At 51.0% G+C, this 17,656-nt stretch overlaps 1 protein-coding gene across 3 annotated transcripts in view; it reads left to right on the top strand.

Annotated features, from left to right (window-relative positions):
• The first annotated feature begins 4,461 nt into the window (after nt 1–4,461).
• gdpd5b (glycerophosphodiester phosphodiesterase domain containing 5b) overlaps nt 4,462–17,656 on the top strand; it is a 158,121-nt gene continuing 144,926 nt past the window's right edge. The window contains exon 1 of one of the 3 annotated variants that reach the window (XM_078401985.1): nt 4,462–5,238. The gene's annotated coding sequence lies outside the window, so the exon portion shown is untranslated. Of the gene's footprint in view, nt 5,239–5,363; nt 5,384–17,656 lie in introns of those variants that run through there. The other 2 variants (XM_078401981.1, XM_078401983.1) reach the window with 2 other exon arrangements.

The following is a 17,656-nucleotide window of genomic DNA, read 5'->3' as shown; positions in this document are numbered from 1 at the left end:
TTATACGTTCTCCCCATGACCGCGTAGGTTTTCTCCAGGTGCTCTGGTTTCTTCCCACACTCCAAAGACGTGCAGGTTTGTAGGTTAATTTGCTATGGCACAATTGTCCCTGGTGTGTAGGATAGAACTAATGTATGGGTTCATCACTGGTCGGTGCGGACTCAGCGGGCTGAAGGGACTGCTCCCACGCTGTGTCTCTAAAGTCCAAAACAGGGCTGGCAACAGATCACCTCTGGAAGGGGTGGAGCCCATAATGGTTCATTGTTGGCTGGGGAAGATGTGCTAACGAGAGGGATGCAAGGTGGTAGGACCACTAGCAGGAGAGGGGGGTGGGGGTGGAGAGGGGTGAGGAAATGGGGGGGGGGAAGGAATGCAGGAGTTACTTGAAATTAGAGAAATTAATGTTCATACCGCTGGATTATAAACTGCCCGAGCGAAATATGAGGTGCTGTTTCTCCAATTTGCATTGGGCCCAACTTACAGTGGAGGAAGCCCAGGACAGAAAGGTCAGCTTGGGAATGGGAAGGGGAGTTTAAGTGTTTGACAAACAGTTATTGGTGGTTGGATAACTTCTAAGTGGTTTATAGAGTCATAGGGCGGTCACGGTGACGCAGCGGTAGAGTTGCTGCCTTACAGCGAATGCAGCGCCGGAGACCCGGGTTCAATCCCGACTATGGGCGCCGTCTGTACGGAGTTTGTACGTTCTCCCTGTGACCTGCGTGGGTTTTCTTCAAGATCTTCGGTTTCCTCCCACACACCAAAGACGTACAGGTATGTAGGTTAATTGGCTTGGTGAATGGAAAAATTGTCCATAGTGTGTGTAGGATAATGTTAATATGCGGCCCAACTGAATATTCAGTACCTCCATTAATACTCTCTTGACCTTCCCCAGGTGTACAGTCATGAGAATGTCGACTGGCTGCATCACGGCCTTGTTCGGCAACTCAAACAAAGCCCAGGAATGAAGACGATTACAAAAACGTGGTGAACACTGCCCGGTCCATCATCACGGGTACTGACCTCCCCACCATCGAAGGGATCTACAGGAGTCACTGCCTCAAAATGGCAGCCAGCATCATCAGAGACCCACATCACCCTGGCCACGCTCCCATTCTACTCCTGCCATGGGACGTGGGTTCGCTGGTCGACCGAGGGAGGGATGGACGACTAGAGGCCTTTGCAGCAGCCTGGGGCTCGCCTGGATCGGGCACCTCTCCATAAGACCCAGAGCACGGACATCTCTAAGTTTGCGGATGACATCTCTAAGTTTGCGGATGACACGAAGCTGGGTGGCAGTGTTAGCTGCGAGGAGGATGCTAGGAGGCTGCAGAGTGACTTGGATAGATTAGGCGAGTGGGCAAATGCATGGCAGATGCAATATAATGTGGATAAATGTGAGGTTATCCACTTTGGCGGCAAGAACAGGAAAGCAGAGTATTACCTGAATGGTGACCGATTGGGAGAAGGGGAGATGCAACGTGACCTGGGTGTCATGGTGCACCAGTCATTGAAATCAAGCATGCAGGTGCAGCAGGCAGTGAAGAAAGCGAATGGTATGTTGGCATGCATAGCAAGAGGATTTGAGTTTAGGAGCAGGGAGGTTCTGCTGCAGTTGTACAGGGCCTTGGTGAGACCGCACCTGGAGTATTGTGTGCAGTTTTGGTCTCCTAACCTGAGGAAAGACGTTCTTGCCTTAGAGGGAGTACAGAGAAGGTTCACCAGATTAATCCCTGGGATGGCGGGACTTGCATATGAGGAAAGACTGGATAGACTGGGCTTGTACTCGCTGGAATTTAGAAGACTGAGGGGGGATCTTATAGAAACATATAAAATTCTTAAGGGGTTGGAGAGGCTAGATGCGGGAAGATTGTTCCCGATGTTGGGGGAGTCCAGAACCAGGGGTCACAGCTTAAGGATAAGGGGGAAGTCTTTTAGGACCGAGATGAGAAAACATTTCTTCACACAGAGAGTGGTGAGCCTGTGGAATTCTCTGCCACAGAAGGTAGTTGAGGCCAGTTCATTGGTTATATTTAAGAGGGAGTTAGATGTGGCCCTTTTTGCTAAAGGGATCAGGGGGTATGGAGAGAAGGCAGGTACAGGCTACTGAGCTGGATGATCAGCCATGATCATATTGAATGGCGGTGCAGGCTCGAAGGGCCGAATGGCCTACTCCTGCACCTATTTTCTATGTCTATGTTTCTAAAATGGGGCCTCTTGCATGCGGGCTCAGTGGACTATTTCCGTACAATTGCTGATCGGGATGTGCTCAGGTATGGCAATACTAGGGGTGCCAACTTTCCCACTCCCAAATAAGGGACAAAGTGACATCACCGCCCCGCGCCGCACGTGACCTCACCCAGCCAGCGGCCACGTGCTCCCGCTCCACCAATGGTGGCCGCCCGGGCCGGGAGGCGGGTTGCAACGCAACCTCCGTCAGGCGGTGCCTGGGCCTCCGGGCCTACAGCGTCCGGGCCTACAGCGTCCGGGCCTACACCGTCCGGGCCTACACCGTCCGGGCCTACACCGTCCGGGCCTACACCGTCCAGGCCTACAGCGTCCGTGCCTACAGCGTCCGGGCCTACACCGTCCGGGCCTACACCGTCCGGACTTGCACTTTCCAGGCCTACAGCGTCCGGGCCTACAGCGTCCGGGCCTACAGCGTCCGGGCCTACAGCACCCCCCCCCCCCGGGCCTAATACGGGTCAAGGGCGGTCCCGTACGGGACAAACCAATTTAGCCCAAAATGCCGGATGTCCTGGCTAATGCGCGACAGTTGCCAACCCTAACTTTACTGGACTTCATGAGAAAAGAATTTCACTGTGCATTTGCACTCAGCACACGTGACAGTATGCACCAATGAAACCATTGACTGCACACTTTCTCCTGACATTCACCCTCCCTGATTGGTACCATCAATGGATCGGGAACTGGGGGAGGTGAACAAGCACTTCGATATTAAATATTGTCCCAGGCAGAGACCTGACCTAGCAGTCTAATAACTCATTACCCAACAGTAAACAGCTACAGCACACGTGACTTTATTCCATGGAGCGCAGGAGGCTGAGGGGTGATCTTACAGTACAGAGGGGTATAAAATCATGAGGGGAATAGACAGACTTTTACCCAGGGTAGGGCAATCGGGAACCATAGGACATAGGGGATCTATTTAATAGTTTAATTTAATTTATTGGCACATGTACCGAGGTACAGTGAAAAGCTTTTTGGTTGTGTGTTATCTAGTCAGCGAAAATACAATAGATGATTACAATCAATGTGAACACAGGATGAAGAGTTTCACATTAAGTGCAGATAAAGTCCAATTAAAGATAGTTCAATCTAAAGAGCAACTTTTTTCTCACAGAGGGTGGTGGGTGTATGGAATGAACAGCTAGAGGAGATTGTTGAGGCTGGGACTATCACAACATTTAAAAAACACTTGGACAGGTACATGGATAAGATTTATGGGGGGGGGAATTAGGACCTTAGATAGGTTTAGAGGGATATGGGCCAAATGCAGACAGGTGTCGATGGGACATTGTTGGCCAGTGTGGGCGAGTTGGGCCGAAGGGCCTGTTTCCACACTGTATCACTCTATGACTAACACACACACGCATACATGTACAGACGATGACACATTCACAAAACAAATACACGACTAAAACACACAAATTTGTGCACGAACGCACACACCATGTGTGTGTTGTCTGTCCACACAGCCGCATGTGGTGAACGTGTGGGGGAATGGCCAACATGCCCTTGTCACCAGTCCCAGCTCCCTGCTCCCTGCCCCCCCGTCCCAGCCCTCCAGTCCCAGCCCTCCACCTCCCAGCCCCCCAGGTCCCAGCCCCCCAGGTCCCAGCCCCCCAGGTCCCAGCCCCCCAGGTCCCAGCCCCCCAGTCCCAGCCCCCCAGGTCCCAGCCCCAGCGCTCCCAGCCCCCACTCGCCAGGTCCCAGTCTCCAATCCCAGCCCCAGCTCCCTGCCCCAGTCCCAGCCCTCCACCTCCCAGCCCTCCACCTCCCAGCCCCTCAGGTCCCAGCCCCCCAGGTCCCAGCCCCCCAGGTCCCAGCCCCCCAGGTCCCAGCCCCCCAGGTCCCAGCCCCCCAGGTCCCAGCCCCAGCTCCCTGCCCCAGTCCCAGCCCTCCACCTCCCAGCCCCCCAGGTCCCAGTCTCCAATCCCAGCCCCAGCTCCCAGCCCCAGTCCCAGCCCCCCAGGTCCCAGCCCCCCAGGTCCCAGCCCCAGCGCTCCCAGCCCCCCAGGTCCCAGCCCCCCAGGTCCCAGCCCCAGCGCTCCCAGCCCCCCAGGTCCCAGCCCCCCCAGGTCCCAGCCCCCCACTCGCCAGGTCCCAGCCCCAGCTCCCTGCCCTAGAGCGCGCTGTTCCTTTAACTCTGTGTATCGGGGCGGGTCCTCACTGCCTTCTCTCTCTCTCTCTCTCCCTCCCTCCCTTCCCCAATCCCAGCCTCGCATATCGCTCTGGAGAGAGAGAGAAAGAGAGAAAGGAAGGAAGGAAGTGGAGGAGTAAGAGCAAACAATCGAAACCAGGAGGAGAATTGACAGAGGAGAGGGAGGAGAGGATGTAACCAACACGGAGAGAACATCAGCTTAATTTCTTAGGGAGGGGGAAGGAGGTGTGAAAAAGAATCCAAGCGTAGAACCGTTTCATTCATTTAATGTTCGCTCTGAGCACAATAGTTCGCTCTGTTTGTATGTGAGGGGTGTATGTTTTAAGCTCTTTATTGCAATAACAGCTCCAACTAGCACTGGGGCAGCTCAGAGACACACACTCACTCACTCTCTCTCTCACACACACACACACACAATTGTTCTTTAACCTTGCAATTTCATTTTTTGAACATTCGCTTGTACGAGAATTCTCTCTCTCCCTCTCTCTCCCTCTCCCCGACTACCCCCTCTCCCCCACACACAGCATCTCTCTCCCCCTCCCTTTCTCTCCCCCTCTACCTCTCTCCACACACACACTATCTCTCTACCTCTCTCCACACACACACTATCTCTCTTCCTCTCTTCCTCTCTCCACACACACACCATCTCTCTCTCTCCCCTACTCTCTCTCCACACACACACACACACACACCATCTCTCTCTCTCCCTTTCCCCCCCCTCTCCCGACTTCCTCAAAGAGGGAGGGAGGGAAGGAGAGAAGGCGAAAGAACGTTTGGATTTGGAGCCGAGACGTGGGAGTGTTAAAACTAAACCCGCGGGATACGGGGAACAAACGGTGAGTTTGCTCTTCATTTTTACTTGTACTTTCCCCCCATTCGCAGCATGTGTTGTTCGGGGGGGGGGGTGTTTGTGGGGAATTTAACTGGCAAATTGTACTTGGAGATTTGGTGTGTCTATTCTCAACTCAGACCAGTCATGTGGTGAGTTGGTATTTGTGTCATTTTTCTGCATGTTACTGTGTCAGTGTGAGGTTACACCTTTTTTTACTATAAAAGTTTAAGTGTTGGTTGTTTTTCCCAGCATCTGTGACTTCTTGTGCCTCTTGAGATTAGAGCCGGATTTTTCAGTGTCATGGGGTGAATGAATGGTCATTGGTCTGTAGATGTGTTTTGTGGCATGGGTTTCGAGTTCATTCAGTGTGGAAACAGGCCCTTCAGCCCAACTTGCCCACACCGGCCAACATGTCCCATCTACACTCATCCCACCTGCCTGCGCTTGGCCCATACCCCTCCAAACCTGTCCTATCCATGTACCGGTCTCATCGTTTTGTAAACGTTGCGATAGTCCCTGCCTCAACTACCTCCTCTGGCAGTTTGGTCCATACACCCACCACCCTTTGTGTGGAAAAAGTTACCCATCAGATTCCTATAAAACCTTTCCCCCTTCATCTTAAACCTATGGTTCTCAATTCCCCTACTCTGGGCAAGAGACTCTGTGCGTCTACCCGATCTATTCCTCTCATTACTTTATACTCCTCTACAAGATCATCTCTCATCCTCCTGCGCTCCAAGGAATAGTGTCCCAGCCTACTCAACCTCTCCCTATAGCTCACACCCTCGAGACATAGACTTACATAGAAACATAGACAATAGGTGCAGGAGGAGGCCATTTGGCCCTTCGAGCCAGCACCGCCATTCATTGTGATTGTGGCTGATCATCCACAACCAGTAACCCGTGCCTGCCTTCTCCCCGTATCCCTTGATTCCGCTAGCCCCTAGAGCTCAATCTAACTCTCTTTTAAATTCATCCAGAGAATTGGCCTCCACTGCCCTCTGTGGCAGAGAATTCCACAAATTCACAACTCTCTGGGTGAAAACGTTTTTTTCTCACCTCAGTTTTAAATGGCCTCCCCTTTATTCTTAGACTGTGTGGTCCCTGGTTCTGGACTCCCCCAACATTGGGAACATTTTTCCTGCATCCGGCTTGTCCGGTCCTTTTATAATCCTCTGGCAACATCCTCGTAAATCTTCTCTGTACCCTTTTGCAGTTGGACAACTTCAACGTCAGAGGAGATTCACAGGGTCACCACGGTGGAGGAGGGTTGGGGGAGGGGGGAGAGAACTGGGGTAGGAGTGGACTGAATTGTTTCCTTGAAACCGGACGTAGTTCCTGCTGGGATTTGCTAGTGGGAGATGTGGAGCAGTTGCTAATTTTGGGAATGTTTGTGATAGAGATCTGGATTTTGGCAGCAACATTCACCCTCCCACCCGCTCCCCAACCCTGCTTTCCCTACCCCCCGCTCCCCAACCCTGCTTTCCCTACCCCCACCCACCACCACCCTACCCCTCTCTAGGTGGTCAGTCTGAAGAAGGGTCTCGACCCGAAAGTTACAGCAGCACAATAGTTAGATAGATCTCTTAATGATAGCGGAGTCAAGGGATATGGGGAGAAGGCAGGAACGGGGTACTGATTGTGGATGATCAGCCATGATCACTGTGAATGGCGGTGCAGGCTCGTAGGGCTGAATGGCCTATAATAGACAATAGATGCAGGAGGAGGCCATTCGGCCCTTTGAGCCAGCACTGCCATTCAATGTGATCATGGCTGATCATTCTCAATCAGTACCCCGTTCCTGCCTTCTCCCCATACCCCCTGACTCCGCTATCCTTAAGAGCTCTATCTAGCTCTCTCTTGAATGCATTCAGAGATTTGGCCTCCACTGCCTTCTGAGGCAGAGAATTCCACAGATTCACAACTCTCCGACTGAAAAAGTTTTACCTATTGTCTATTGAAACGTCACCCATTCCTTGTCTCTCCCGAGATGCCGCCTGAGCCGCTGGGTTACTCCAGCATTTTGTGTCTACCCTCTCTAGGTGAGGCGGTAGGAGAGCAGGGAGGGGGCTGATGGGCTGGGGAGGGGGGGGCTGATGGGCTGGGGAGGGGTGGCTCGGAGCACTTGATGGTCACCACCTCAACCACCGTCAACAAAGCAGCACCAAGCATTCTCCGGCACGTTACCCTTATCGCTTCCTGTTTAGTTCCGAGAGAGAGAGAGTGGAAATCAGGAACTGCAGATGTGGGGGGTATCAAACAAAAAGGGAGTGTTCTCTGCACTCTGTCCAGCTTATGGGCAACTTTCCGACCACAGAGTTGACCAGGTCAAGTCAAGTCAAGTTTATTTGTCACATACACATACAAGATGTGCAGTGGAATGAAAGTGGCAACGCCTGCAGATTGTGCTAAACTACAAAACACAATAGAAAAATAAATAAATTTTTAACACAAAAAATAAATTAATGCAGTAAATTCAAATAGAGGACCCTGGTCAAATATAGAAATAAAGAACTGCCGATGCTGGGTTATACCAAAGACAGGCACAAAGTGCTAGAGAAACCCAGTGGGTCAGGCAGCATCTCTGGAGAACATGGATAGGTAACGTTTCACAGAGTGCTGGAGTAACCCAGTGGGTCACGCAGCATCTCTGGAGAACATGGATAGGTAACGTTTCACAGAGTGCTGGAGTAACCCAGCGGGTCAGGCAGCATCTCTGGAGAACATAGATAGATGACGTTTCACAGAGTGCTGGAGTAACTCAGCGGGACAGGCAGCATCTCTGGAGAAAAGGAATAGGTGACGTTTCAGGTCGGAACCCATTCTGCAGACTGGAAGTGGATGGGTATGAGGGGGTGGAAATAAACTGTAGGCAAGAACTAATTAGGGCCGGGAACAGATGACCTCAGGAAGGGCGGAGCCCACAATGGGCTCATTGTTGGCTGGGGACGGTATGCTCGCGTGGGATTACCGGTTGCAAAAAAAGACCATTTAGATTTTTATGTGGGCACGTTTGGTGAGACGACCCGTGTCCAAGCTGTCGAGTCGTCGTGACTTGAAGAGTGACGAGGTTGGTGCACATCTGGTGGTGTCGGGAAGGATGTTCCACTCTGGGATAGTCCATTGACATACCATGGCAAACCAGTGTGGCTCAAAGATACTAGAGGAACAAGATGGACCACTCCGTTGAAATCGCCTATCCTGAAGTGTAGTTACGCAAAGGGGCCATTTTAGTAGGCAAAACCCGCCGTTCGCTATGCCTCTCGCATTGTAATCAGTGTTTTGGGGGGAACAGTATATGAGATGATACCGGCACGGTGGCGCAGCGGTAGAGTTGCCGCCTTACAGCGAATGCAGCGCCGGAGACTCGGGTTCAATCCCGACTACGGGCGCCGTCTGTACCGAGTTTGTACGTTCTCCCCGTGACCTGCGTGGGTTTTCTCCGAGATCTTCGGTTTCCTCCCACACTCCAAAGACGTACAGGTATGTAGGTTAATTGACTGGGTAAATGTAAAAAAAAAAAAAATTGTCCCTAGTGTGTGTAGGATAGTGTTAGTGTGCGGGGATCGCTGGGCGGCGCGGACTCGGTGGGCTGAAGGGCCTGTTTCCGCGCTGTATCTCTAAATCTAAAAATCTAAAATGCAGAATATATCTCATCTATCAATTCACAGATTTTTGTTATTTTTCTTTAAAAATGTTTCTGCAAGTTTCTGCCCACTAAAATGGCGGCCGTGACCTACTACGGTTTTTAGGGTCGAGTGGTCTACCTTGTTCCTCCAGTATCTTCGGTCTGGCTGTGGCCGGAGGAGGCAGCTTGTGGAGACGAAATAAGCTGAAGCAAATAGGTGTCAATGCAATTCGTCGGCATCTGGTGGATCAGAGCAAGTGTGAGTGAAGTGTGGCACTGGGGGAGTTAGAATGCAGGAGGAAAATGTGCAATTAAGTGGCTCAGCTGGGAGAGTTGCTCCAGATTCAGGGGCAGTTTCTGCCTGGTTGTTATCAGGCAACTGAACCACCCTACCACAATAGACAATAGGTGCAGGAGGAGGCCATTCGGCCCTTCGAGCCAGCACCGCCATTCAATGTGATCATGGCTGATCATTCTCAATCAGTACCCCGTTCCTGCCTTCTCCCCATACCCCCTGACTCCGCTATCCTTAAGAGCTCTATCTAGCTCTCTCTTGAATGCATTCAGAGAATTGGCCTCCATTGCCTTCTGAGGCAGAGAATTCCACAGATTCACAACTCTCTGACTGAAAAAGCTTTTCCTCATCTCAGTTCTAAATGGCCTACCCCTTATTCTTAAACTGTGGCCCCTTGTTCTGGACTCCCCCAACATTGGGAACATGTTTCCTGCCTCTAACGTGTCCAACCCCTTAATAATCTTATACGTTTCGATAAGATCTCCTCTCATCCTTCTAAATTCCAGTGTATACAAGCCTAGTCGCTCCAGTCTTTCAACATATGATAGTCCCGCCATTCTGGGAATTAACCTAGTAAACCTACGCTGCACGCCCTCAATAGCAAGAATCACAACCAGAGAGCAGTGCTGAACTACTATCTACCTCATCGGGGACCCTCAGACTATCTTTGATTGTGCTTTACTGGCCTTGCCTTGCACTAAACATTATTCCCTTATCATGTTTCTATCTGTACACTGTATACCACTCGATTGTAATCATGTGTTGTCTTTCCACTGACTGGATAGCGCGCAACAAAAGCTTTTCACCAGATGCTGGTTTAAATCGCAGGTAGACACAAAATGCTGGAGTCACTCAGCGGGTCAGGCAGCATCTCGGGAGAGAAGGAGTGGCTGACGTTTCGGGTCGAGACCCTTCTTCAGACTACTCTTCGGAGTCTGAAGAAGGGTCTCGACCCGAAACGTCACCCATTCCTTCTCTCCTGAGATGCTGCCTGACCCGCTGAGTGACTCCAGCATTTTGTGTCTACCTTAGCTTTTCACTGTACCTCGGTACACGTGACAATAAACTAAGCTGAATTGCCTCACAGTGCCAGAGACAAGGGTTTGATCCTGACCTCGGGTGCTGTCTGTGTGGAGTTTTCTCCCTGTGTCCACGTGGGTTTCCTCTGGGTGTTTAATTTTGGTTTGGTTTAGTTTGGAGATACAGTGGGGGAAACAGGCCATTCGGCCCATTGAATCTCAACTGACAAGTGATCATTTGTACAGGAATTCTATCCTGCACACAGGCGACAACTTACCCAAGCCAATTAACCTACAAACCTGCACGTCTTTGCAGTTAGCGAGGAAACCGGAGCACTCTGAGACAATAGGTGCAGGAGGAGGCCCTTTGGCCCTTCGAGCCAGCACCACCATTCAATGTGATCATGGCTGATCATTCTCAATCAGTACCCCGTTCCTGCCTTCTCCCCATACCCCCTGACTCCGCTATCCTTAAGAGCTCTATCTAGCTCTCTCTTGAATGCATTCAGAGAATTGGCCTCCACTGCCTTCTGAGGCAGAGAATTCCACAGATTTACAACTCTCTGACGAAAATGTGTTTCCTCATCTCCGTTCTAAATGTCCTACCCCTTATTCTTAAACTGTGGCCCCTGGTTCTGGACTCCCCCAACATTGGGAACATGTTTCCTGCCTCTAACGTGTCCAACCCCTTAATAATCTTATACGTTTCGATAAGATCCCCTCTCTTCCTTCTAAATTCCAGTGTATACAAGCCTAGTCGCTCCAGTCTTTCAACATATGACAGTCCCGCCATTCCGGGAATTAACCTAGTAAACCTACGCTGCACGCCCTCAATAGCAAGAATATCCTTCTTCAAATTTGGAGACCAAAACTGCACACAGTACTCCAGGTGCGGTCTCTCTAGGGCCCTGTACAACTGCAGAAGGACCTCTTTGCTCCTATACTCAACGCCTCTTGTTATGAAGGCCAACATTCCACTGGCTTTCTTCACTGCCTGCTGTACCTGCATGCTTCCTTTCAGTGACTGATGCCAGATTTCGTTGTACGTCCCCCCTTCCTAACTTGACGTTTTAGACTTGAGAGGTACAACACGGAAACATTCCCTTCGGCCCACTGAGTCTGCGCAGACCAGCGATCGCCCCGTACACAGAGTTGTGAATCTGTGGAATTCTCTGCCTCAGAAGGCAGTGGAGGCCAATTCTCTGAATGCATTCAAGAGAGAGCTAGATAGAGCTCTTAAGGATAGTGGAGTCAGGGGGTATGGGGAGAAGGCAGGAACGGGGTACTGATTGAGAATGATCAGCCATGATCACATTGAATGGCGGTGCTGGCTCGATGGGCCGAATGGCCTACTCCTGCACCTATTGTCTATTGTCTACACTAGCACTACCCCGCTCAGCATAGACAATTTACAAGCTTTTTATGAAAGCCAATTAACCTACAAATTTGTACGTTATTGGAGTGTGGGGGGAAACCGGAGCACCCGGAGAAAGCCCACGCAGGTCACACGGAGAACGCGCAAACCCCTTACGAACAGCGCCCTTGGTCAGGTTTGAACCGGGGTTCTCTGGCACTGTGAGGCAGCGACTCTACCGCTGCGCCACCGTGCGCCGCCCGTGTGGATTCTTAGTCGACACGGGCACGTTGGACTGAAGGGCCTGTTACCGCACTGTATGATTCGATGACTTTGTCATTTACGTATTGGGCTGTGGTTCTCCAGAACGCCCGACCTGAGGATGGTGTATACGGAGACCCTCGCAAAGTTTAACATAGAAACATAGAAACATAGAAAATAGGTGCAGGAGTGGGCCATTCGGCCCTTCGAGCCTGCACCGCCATTCAATGTGATCATGGCTGATCGTCCAACTCAGTATCCCGTACCTGCCTTCTCTCCATACCCCCTGATCCCTTTAGCCACAAGGGCCACATCGAACTCCCTCTTAAATATAGCCAATGAACTGGCCTCAACTACCTTCTGTGGCAGAGAATTCCACAGATTCACCAGTCTCTGTGTGAAAAAAAACGTTCTCATCTCGGTACTAAAAGACTTCCCCCTTATCCTTAAACTGTGACCCCTTGTTCTGGACTTCCCCAACATTGGGAACAATCTTCCTGCATCTAACCTGTCCAACCCCTTAAGAATTTTGTACGTTTCTATAAGATCCCCTCTCAATCTTCTAAATTCCAGTGAGTACAAGCCGAGTCTATCCAGTCTTTCTTCATATGAAAGTCCTGCCATCCCAGGAATCAATCTGGTGAACCTTCTCTGTACTCCCTCTATGGCTAGAATGTCTTTCCTCAGATTAGGAGACCAAAACTGTACGCAATACTCCAGGTGTGGTCTCACCAATGCCCTGTACAACTGCAGCAGAACCTCCTTGCTCCTATACTCGAGGATCCTGCATGCCTACTTTCAATGACTGGTGCACCACGACACCCAGGTTAAGAACCATTTGGGCAAGTATTTGAATCGCAGAGACGTAGAAGACCTGGCATTGGCAGATTGGCCTTGTGCACTTGGTTACTTGAAGGCCAGCATGGACAAGGTGGGCCGAAGGGCCCGCCACTAGGCGGCGACTCTAGAATGGGCACAATTTGCATATGCAATTTTTCTCTGATTAGCATGCATAATATCGCCGAACTTTCCATAATTAATGCAGCATCGCTCGCTAATTGAAGACGGCAATTGTCGTTCGTTGAAGTGTGAGCGAACAGATTATCACCAATTACTGCTGAGCAGAAGACTCTGATCGAATATATATATTTAGAAGTATAATTCATCTGCCATCTGTTCCTTATTCTTTCCTCCTTGCAGGATTTGTGGAAATTGGGACTCTTGTTTTAGTTTAGTTTAGAGATACAGCACGGAAACAGTGCCCTAAAGACCCACCGAGTCTGCACTGACCAGTGATCCCCACAAATTAACACTGTCCTACACCCACTAGGGACAAGCCAATTACCAAGCCAATTAACCTACATACCTGCACGTCTTTGGAGAGTGGGAGGAAACCGAAGATCTCGGAGAAACCCCACGCAGGTCACGGGGAGAACGTACAAACTCCGTACAGACCGTGCCCGTGGTCGGGATTGAACCCTTGTCTCTGGCACTGCATTCGCTGTAAGGCAGCAACTCTACCGCTGCACCCCCCTGTGACCTCCCTATGTTGATGTCTTGCTGTCCTGCAATGGACAATAGGTGCAGGATGAGGCCATTCGGCCCTTCGAGCCAGCACCGCCATTCAATGTGATCATGGCTGATCATTCTCAATCAGTACCCCGTTCCTGCCTTCTCCCCCTACCCCCTGACTCCGCTATCCTTAAGAGCTCTATCTAGCTCTCTCTTGAATGCATTCAGAGAATTGGCCTCCACTGCCTTCTGAGGCAGATAATTCCACAGATTCACAACTCTCTGACTGAAAAAGTTTTTCCTCATCTCCGTTCTAAATGGCCTACCCCTTATTCTTAAACTGTGGCCCCTTGTTCTGGACTCCCCCAACATTGGGAACATGTTTCCTGCCTCTAACGTGTCCAACCCCTTAATAATCTTATACGTTTCGATAAGATCCCCTCTCATCCTTACTAAATTCCAGCGTATACAAGCCTAGTCGCTCCAGTCTTTCAACATAAGTAGATCACAGCCGGCCGCTCCATAAGGAAAAGAGCGTTAGTGGCGTGCAATGTTTATTGTGTTCTGCTGCAAGAAGGTGCAGCTGTGTGCTGGCTCGTGGCACTTCACATGGTCCAGTTGCCTGATAACAGCTGGGATGAAACTGGCCCTGAATCTGGAGGTGTGCGTTTCCACGCTTCTGTACCTCTTGCCCTGTGGGAGAGGGGAGAATTGTCCCGAGTGTGCAGGATAGAACAAGCGCATGGGGATCGCCGGTCGGCGCGGATTCGGTGAGTGGAATGGGCCGGAGGGCCTAATTGTGCTCCCATCGCTGAAGAACCTATGAAGGCCACTGGCAAAATCAAAGACCAGTCTCGCCCCAGTTGCTCCCTCTTCTCCCTGCCCCTCCCCCCCACCCATCACCCATCAGGTGAGAGGTACAGTCATTTAGTGTTGGTTTGAGAGATACGGCTTGGAAACGGGATCTTTGGCCCACCGAGACCGCGCCGACCAGCGATCACCTCGTACACTAACACCATCCTGCACACACACCACGGGGATAATTTACATTTATACCAAGCCGATTAACCTTCAAACCTGTATGTCTTTGGAATGTGGAAGGAAGAAAACCCACGCGGGTCACGGGGAGAACGTACAAACTCCGTACAGGCAGCGCCCGTAGTCGGTATGGAACCCGGGTCTCAGGTGCTGTGGGGCCGCTGCGCCACCGTGCCACCCATGTTCTTCTGCTGCAAACACATGCAGCTTTGTGGGGGCTTGTACCTCACGTTGCCTCAGCAAGGCCGCTGACATAATCACGGACCAGTCTCATCCCGGTCACTCCCTGTTCTCCCCTCTCCCATCAGGCAAGAGGTACAAAGGTTTAGTTTCAGTTTTCGAGATGCTGTCTATCAAGTCTCTTCTGCCGTTCGATCATGGCTGATCTATTTTCGCCTCGCTTCCCCTTCCTCCTGCCTTCTCCCTGTAACCTCTGATGCCATTACTAATTAAGAACCTATTGATCTCTGCCTTCTATCTCTGCCCCCTGTTCTTGACTTTATTCCTTGGAGCTGAGAAGCCCAAGGGACAGGGTTGCCAACTTCCTCACTCCCAAATAAGGGACAAAAGGTGACGTCGCCGCCCGCGCCCCACGTGACCCCACCCAGCCAGAGGACACGCGCTCCCGCTCCACCAATGGCGGCCGCCCGGGCCGGGAGACGGGTTTCTATGCAACCTCCGTTAGGCGAACTAACTCGGTCCTGCTCCCCAAACACACTCTGTTAGCCTATAGCGGCCCCTGGGCCTACAGCGGCCCCTGGGCCTACAGTGGCCCCCGGGCCTAATACGGGACAAGGGCAGTCCCGTACGGGACAAACCAATTTAGCCCAAAATATGGGATGTCCCGGCTAATACGGGACAGTTGGCAAACCCTACTGAGGGGTGATCTTACAGAGGTGTATCAATTCATGAGGGGAATAGACAGGGTGAATGCAAGGGTCTTTTACCCAGAGTAGGGGAATCAAGAACCATAGATGTCGGGTTAAGGTGAGAGGGGGAAATATTTAATAGGAACCTGAGGGGCAACTTTTTCCACGCAGGTGGTGGTGGGTGTATGGAACGAGCTGCCAGAGGAGGTAGTTGAGGCTGGTACTCTAACAATATTTAAAAGACAAAAAGTTTAAGAAACATTTGGACAGGTACATAGGTAGGATGGGTTTAGAGGGATACGGGCCAAATGCAGGCAGGTGGGACGAGGGTAGCTGGGACATGTTGGTTGGTGTGGGCAAGTTGGGCCGAAGGGCCTGTTTCCATGCTGTATCACTCTATGACTCTTAAGACATTTGGAAAGGTACATGGATATGAAAGGTTTAGAAGGATATGGGCCAAAGATGGGCAAATGGGACTATCTTGGATGGGGCATTGGGACGAAGGTCTGTTTCAGTACTCTATGGCTCTATGACTATGACTCTATGATTCTAGTGCCCTAGTGAGACCGCACCTGGAGTACTGTGTGCAGTTTTGGTCTCCAAATTTGAGGAAGGACATTCTTGCTATTGAGGGCGTGCAGCGTAGGTTTACTAGGTTAATTCCCGGAATGGCGGGACTGTCATATGTTGAAAGACTGGAGTGATTAGGCTTGGATACCCAGGAATTTAGAAGGATGAGAGGGGATCTTATCGAAACGTATAAGATTATTAAGGGGTTGGACACGTTAGAGGCAGGAAACATGTTCCCAATGTTGGGGAAGTCCAGAACAAGGGGCCACAGTTTAAGAATAAGGGGTAGGCCATTTAGAACTGAGATGAGGAAAGACCTTTTCAGTCAGAGAGTTGTGAATCTGTGGAATTCTCTGCCTCAGAAGGCAGTGGAGGCCAATTCTCTGAATGCATTCAGGAGAGAGCTAGATAGAGCTCTTAAGGATAGCGGAGTCGGGGGGTATGGGGAGAAGGCTGGAACGGGGTACTGATTGAGAATGATCAGCCATGATCACATTGAATGGCGGTGCTGGCTCGATGGGCCGAATGGCCTCCTCCTGCACCTATTGTCTATTGTCTATTCTCTCTCGGCTGTTTCCCGATCTCAAGCTGTCTCTCTCCCTGGAGCCCATTTAATCCCAGGCAACAGAGCAGAAAGCAGCCGGACTTCTGCATTGGAACAACGAACTACAGGGCTCTTAGAGACTTGTGCCAGACAAACGGCACTAATTACCATGCCAAAACACCAGCTGATTTAAAGGCATATTTTAAATGTTTTTAAAGAAGTATAATAACTGTGGAGAGAAAAAAAAAGACGACACCCAGTACTGGAGTAACTGAGTGGGCCAGGCAGCTTCTTTGGAGAACATGGACAGGTGACGTTTTGGGTCGGGGCCCTTCTTTAGATTCCTGATCTGAAACGTCACCTATCCATGTTCTCCAGAGATGCTGCCTAATCGACTGAGTTTAGTTTAGTTTAGAGATAGAGTGGATACGGGCCCTTCGTCCCACCAGGACGGCGCTGACCAGTGATCCCTGCGCACTAACACTGTCCTGCACACAATAGGGCCAATTTACGCATGCACAGAGCCAATTAACCTACACACCTGTATGTCTTTGGAGTGTGGGAGGAAACCAGAGCTCCCGGAGAAAACCCACACAGGTCACGGGGAGAAGGCACGAACTCTGGACAGACAGCACACGTAGTCAGGATCGAACTCGGGTCTCTGGTGCTGTAAGGCAGCAGCTCTACTGCTGTGCAACCATGCAGAGTTCACCCAGCATTTTGTGTCTTCCCTCTAAGTTCTAACGTATCGTACCGTAAACTTGTACTGGATAGTATCTACGTGGGAAGAATAAAAGGGGATGTGCGTGGGATTGGTTTCAGTGTGTGCTCGAAGGTGGGAGAGGATGATGTTGGTTGATGGGCTGGTTTCAAAGCTGCATGACTCTCATGTGTCTGACGTGGGAACATGCAAGGTCATCTACTTTGGTAGAAGAAAAGGGACGTTTTATGACCGGGAGGTTATTGTGATCAGAAGGACATGGATGCTTTTGTACGTGAGGTTATTGCGCAGCGGTAGAGTTGCTGCCTCTCAGCGCCGGAGACCCTGGTTCCATCCTGACCAAGGGTGCCGTCTGTATAGGAGTTCGTACGTTCTCTCTCCCCGTGACCCGCGTGGGTTTCCTCCCACACGCCAAATATGTGCAGGTTTGTAGGTTAATTGGCTTCGGTGTACTATTGGCGCAGCGGCACGGTGGCGCAGCGGTAGAGTTGCTGCCTTACAGCGAATGCAGCGCCGGAGACTCAGGTTCGATCCTGACTACGGGTGCCGTCTGTACGGAGTTTGTACGTTCTCCCCTTGACCTGCGTGGGTTTTCTCCGAGATCTTCGGTT

Source organism: Rhinoraja longicauda, chromosome 7 (assembly GCF_053455715.1).
Source record: "Rhinoraja longicauda isolate Sanriku21f chromosome 7, sRhiLon1.1, whole genome shotgun sequence".
Taxonomy (NCBI): Eukaryota; Metazoa; Chordata; class Chondrichthyes; order Rajiformes; family Arhynchobatidae; genus Rhinoraja; species Rhinoraja longicauda.
The sequence above is the reverse complement of the archived record's forward strand: the minus strand, read 5'-3'. Positions and strand labels throughout refer to the sequence as shown.